Source organism: Anthonomus grandis, chromosome 1 (assembly GCF_022605725.1).
Source record: "Anthonomus grandis grandis chromosome 1, icAntGran1.3, whole genome shotgun sequence".
In the NCBI taxonomy this organism is placed as follows: Eukaryota; Metazoa; Arthropoda; class Insecta; order Coleoptera; family Curculionidae; genus Anthonomus; species Anthonomus grandis.
The window spans coordinates 57,906,416-57,912,415 of NC_065546.1; the positions used below are offsets into that span (position 1 = coordinate 57,906,416).

The 6,000-nt window shown below is 32.8% G+C and overlaps 1 long non-coding RNA gene across 1 annotated transcript; it reads right to left on the reverse strand.

The window, feature by feature from the left end:
• Window positions 1-2,986: 2,986 nt before the first annotated feature.
• Window positions 2,987-4,430, reverse strand: LOC126739591 (uncharacterized). Its single transcript, XR_007661664.1, has 3 exons — window positions 4,295-4,430; window positions 3,731-4,234; window positions 2,987-3,350 (listed from the first exon to the last, which is right to left on the reverse strand). It is a non-coding gene; the product is annotated as an uncharacterized LOC126739591 (long non-coding RNA).
• Window positions 4,431-6,000: the final 1,570 nt, after the last annotated feature.

Sequence of the window (6,000 nt, forward strand, 5' to 3'; positions counted from 1 at the left end):
CAAAACAATGAGGTAAGTATTTGTTTATTAAGTTGGTGCTTTAGGTGTTATTTTTTAAGGGACAAACAACTCCACAGCTTTATTTAGCTTTTTACTTTATCTTAGCTTTCTACTGGAAAATAAAATTAATGTGATGGAAGTCAAATATGTTTTTTTTTTTTTAATTTTAGTTAGCACCAAAAGCGAGTGAACCAAACATGTTAACAAATATAAATACCGATAACGATGCCTTTGATATTCAAAATAATATTATCACCCACGAATCTGGATTTTTCGAGCAATAACCATCTAAATAATATTATTATTGAAGAAGTAAGTCAAATGAATCCTGGGCCTGTTGGGCATGAATATGTGAAAACAATATTGGATGACAATGATTTACAGGTATATTCTTTTATGTGTACAATGAGATAGAATTAAAATGTTATTTACATTATTTCTTATTATTTTAGAGTTGCAGTCTAACTCTCTAAGTGAGGTTCTCCAAAATTGTTCTTTGGAGCAAAATGTTCTAATAGAGGTAGTAACTAATATTGCTTTAGTTAAAATTTTGTGGTTATAATAAATTATTATTTATTTGTAGGAGCCACTACATACATTATTAAACTTGGATATTCAGAAAATGGATAATATAGAACTTAGTGCTAATAATAATATTATTATGATTGAAAAAAATGCATTGCAAAATTTTGTTGAATTGAAGATTCTTTTGAACAGGTTTGTAAACGATTTTAAATGTGTGTTTTTGTGTTTGACTTATTACACAAAAACAGTAAGTTTCTTACGAAACACTATATTATTACCTTTTATAGGGAACCAACAAAAATTTTTCCAACACACAAGAACAAGAGGTGACACCTGATATTGACGATGATCATTTTATCTCTAACGATTCAGATCAAGGTTCCAATTATGATTCTGAAAACGAAACTTCTGGGTCCAGTGAGTATTCATCTGAAAACGGCGAGGAAGTAAGAGGTGAAAGTGAAGTAGATAGAGAGTAGATAGAGATAATAAAGATTCTGCGAAGAAACGAACTAGGAAAGTTTTAAGACACCCAGAAACATGGAAAAGATCCATCGCCAAAAAAAGAAGAAACGAGGGGTTAGAATATGTTAATGTAAAGAATAAACTAGTTAAAAGTCGAAAAGTCGGATTACCTTGCGCGGATAAATGCAGATTGAAATGCAGATATCGGATAAGTCAAGAGCAACGTAAGGCCATCCATAAAAGGTTTTGAAAAATTGGAGATATTCATCGCCAGAGAGATTATTTTTTACAATGTATGGACCCAATAACTCCTAAGTATAGAATTCACACCCCTAATAGCAACCGGTCCAAAATTTATGCATAACATTTTGAGATCGAAGGGAAAAGAACCAGGGTATGCAAGTCATTTTATCTGAGCACTTTGGATATCAGCAATAAGCTTATTTTCATAGCAACAAAAAAAATGGGAGCGGTATTCTGATGCCAGACATGCGCGGAAAGCATAAAAAGGGTGGTAAACCGACGAAATAAAAGGTGAAATCCGAAATCATATAAAATCTTTTCCAACAATGCCATCGCATTACTGCAGAGCCCAAACAAATAAGAGCTACATAGATGGAAGCCTTAATATTGCGTCAATGTACAGACTTTATAGGCAAACTGCGAAGAACTTAATAAACCGTTTGCAAAGCAAAACATGTACGAAACCATCTTCAACACAGAATTTAATATTGCCTTTTACATCCACAAAAAAGACCAGTGTATGACTTGTGAATCACTAAACAATTGTACTGAGATGGAAAAGGAACTGAAGCAAATTACGATAAGCACATAGAGAAGAAAAAAGCTATGTCGGCAAGAGAAAGAAAACGATATAAATAAAGCAAAGTTAGATCACACTAAACAGGTAGCCTGTTTTAATCTACAGGCTGTTTTGTCTGTTCCCTGTGGATATATTAGTGCCTTTTTCTATAAAAGACGACTTGCTACATACAATTTCACCATTTATGATGTAGTTGGTAATCAAGGTTTCTGTTTTACGTGGCATGAAGGCCTTGGTAAACGTGGCGCCAATGAAATTGGAAGCTGCCTTTATATTTTCTTAAAACATCATGCAAAGGGTACAAATATTACACTTTACTCTGACAATTGTGCCGGTCAGGACAAAAATAAATTTGCTGTTAGTCTCCTGTTACACTGTGTAAATTCAATTCAAAGTATTGAGGAAATCACATACAAATTTCTAGTGGTCGGCCATACCCAAAATGAAGGTGATGCAATGCATGCCTTAATTGAGAGAGAAAAAAAAAACGTTGTCTTCGAAGTGGGGCCATTTATACCCCCGACCAATTAATTACCATAAAAGGGCAATGCTTATAAATGCATTGAAATGAACTACACTGACTTCTTGGATGTAAAACATTTGCAATCAGAAATTGGTAAAAATTTTAATCAAAACGTTATTGGCGAGAAAGTCCAGTGGCAGGAAATTTGTGCGATAAATGTTATGAAAAGTAACCCTTTTCGCATTTTTTATAAAACCTCGTACACAGAAGATGACTACAAGGAAATTGATGTTCGTTATAAGACTAGGGGTAAATGTAATTCTAGTAATAAGAATATTAATCTAAAGAAGCTTTACTCCAATCCAATAAAAATACCACAGGCCAAAAAAAACGACCTTATAAGCCTATGTGATTCTAATGCTATACCAAGTCAGTACTGGAGCTTTTACAAAAATTTGCCAGCTACTTCAAAAGTTTGTAATAATGACCCAGGAGATAGTGATTTTGAATAAATTAGATATTGTAAATAACAATGGTTACTGGTAAACCTGTTTTGTAATAAAAAAGTTATGTTAAATCTCTTTTCTAATAATTTTTTTTTAAAACAAAACCAATCTTATATTATTATTTACATTATAATAACTGAAATTAAATCATAGACGTGAATCAACAAGTCATCAAAATTGCTTATAATACCATAATTTAAAAAATATATATTATTTATTGTATCTGACTCCTATTGCTCCGAGTGTCTTCAATAAATCTCATCACCTACAATTTAAAATATACCCACAGAAAACTTTTTATGGAACAATTAAATGTGCGCGTTATGTTTAAGAGCCTATAAATAAAAAACATGCATTTTGGACTTGGTGCTTTATGGAACTGGACCATCGATATGTCAGTAACTGTAGGTCATTGTAGCCCTTATGGAAAATCAGTTTTATTTATTTTGTATATGGTAAAGTGCCCGCTTATGGATGGTGGATATACATTAATTTAGAAATACCCGTTTAGCCAGAAGATGTTTGTTGACGCCGTTTGATTATTCCGTATATAATTCAGCAGTTGGACCTAAAATAAAAGTCATGTTTTAGTTATTTTGTATACAATAATATATAATATGCTTAAGTATAGTGGATATCTACTAATTCAGGAATTTCTTTAGCCCTTACAGTACCGAGATAAAAAAAAATGAGTTTGGGGTTTATCTTTATTTTAAGCCGATAAAATTGGGTCAAAAGGTACGGAACATTCTTTTAAAAAATATTCGAAAGGGTTAAGGGAGGGATTTAGGGAGTACACAATTGTGTGCCTAGAGAGCCAACATTAGAAAAGCACAGTTGTGAAACAAAATTTATTACTTTGTATGGAATGAAATAAAACAGTTTTTATCTTTGGTTAAACAAAGAAAAACATTACATTTTAGGCAACGCATTCTGGACCCTTCTAACCTGCATTTAACTGGGTTCTTCATTTCTTCATTCTTTGACCGGTGTTCAAAACCATCAAAGCGTTTCTCTGCACAGGGCAAACTGGAAGGCATTCTTCTCTTTTTTATTTCATTTCCTTCAACGCTAGTCTCTTCCTCTATATTTTCTTGACATTCTGTTTCCTCCAATACACGCTTCTTAGTACCGGCAATCAGATATTCCTCAAGATTAAGTCTAAATTCCAAAAGATCCATAATATCTTTGCTTCGAAGGTTTTGACTATAACAATCCCTTTAATACTTCATCCAGCTGTTTACTATTGCTAATTCGAACAAATGTAGGATGACTTTAAAAATCCATATCCGGGTTCGAAAGAAAGATCGATAGTATTCCATCATTTGGTCGGAAACATCTACACCACCCATGTTTTCGTTGTATGATTTAATAATAGCTGGGCATGCTATGCCTGAACGGTTTTTTTCTGTTTTAATCTATCTTTGCACCTCAGTTTCTGGCTTTCAAAACCTGTGGATATCATTAAAACAGATTTATTATCTTTCCACTTTGTAATGCAAAGTTTATTACCACTTTTTCTTCTGAACAACTTCTTCTGACTCTCCCCTATTCATTAAACTCTTCTCTTAAGACTCTTAAGTCTTTTTTAAAATCAAACCCCTTCATTCTGTTGGACATAATTGTAGCAGTTGCATCTATATTCAAACTCGTCAATTTGTTCATCAAAGCAATAGTTGTCTTGAGTATCTGTCAATAGTCAATGAGTATCTGTCAAAATACAGGTAACTATTTTGAGGTGATGTTTCTGCTAGACGCAATATTATTGAGGGTCCCAAGCCTACATCCCTATCTTTTAGTGGGATAGTATTGCTCTGGTAGATTTCAAAATCCAATACCAGTCCGTCGGATGTCGTAAGAACGAAATTCTTCAGTCCCACTGGAATTGGTTTATTTTTAACAAATTGTCGAACTGGACATCTTCCCAAAAAAGGAATCATTTGTTCGTCAATAGAAAAAGCTGTCTTTTCTTTTCTTTTAATGGCTTTATATCTATTGCGAACCAAATCAATTACCGGCTGTATTTTCCACAATCTATTCTTTTTTTGTTCCTCTTCTGATACGCTAAGATTGTCAACGACATGTAAATTTACACGTATCATGTAAAACCTTTCTCAGGTCATGACCCCATCAATTAATGAGAACTTATATTTTCCATTTCATTACATATGTATCCTTGGAAGATGAATACATCCCATCAAAGCATTCATTCTGAAAAATTTCTTTATTTCTTGAGAGGTAAAATTGGTTTCTTTTGCATCTTGTTGCAAGAAATACTGGGAAGTGAAATTTGCAGATGACTTAGAAAAATCATCATCCAAATATTTAGCAAAATATTCGTTTGGAGTTTTTACGATGGATGGAGTATAGTCCTCTTTTACAGGAAAATCCTTGCTTCTAAAGCTCCCATGCTTCCACTGGAGAGTCTGTAAATGTATGAGGAGTAAATCATCTTCTGAATCTGAAGAGCTATCAGCTTCATTTGGTGCTACATTTGGGATCTTTTCGTGAATTTCAAACTCATCTTCTTCATCCTCGGACTCTAAATCCGACCCAACTTCGTCTAGAAGTTGGAACAATGCCTCCTCGTCATCCCTTAGATGGTCCAAATCAATAATTTCCTTACTTCTTCCTGTAACAAAGAATTTATTGTATTCAACTTAATTAAAACCAAACCACGTTAACTCCCGTGGCTCACAATTGTGATATACATAACAAAACCATTCTTGGAATCAACAATTTTATAGATATTTTCAATCTCTAAAAACAATACACTTAATTGAAGTTTATTATAACTATTTAATATTAAGCACTTTTTTTTTCCCCTAAATTCTATAAATAAATAATAACTTACCTGCACGAGCCATTGTTGAAAATAATCTGAAACTTTTCAGGCTATGACAAGAATGCACTCTCGGCAATATAAACAATTTACGCATGCACACCTATAAAATGCACTATTCACAATCATGTCGCACTGTTCTCTACCCAGATTAAACATTTTTTGATCCTTATAACACTAGTAAATAAGGAAGTCACAGTTGAAATCACAATGGAAGCCTTGAAGATAACACAAGATAAAGCTCTTTGAGTATTTTGTATCTAATCAAACATTTATTGTCATATATCAATTTTTCTCTTATGTAAGATCATTTTTAATTATTCTGTATTTACTAAAGTGTCTGCTTATATACAGGAAGCATCCAATAATACAAGAA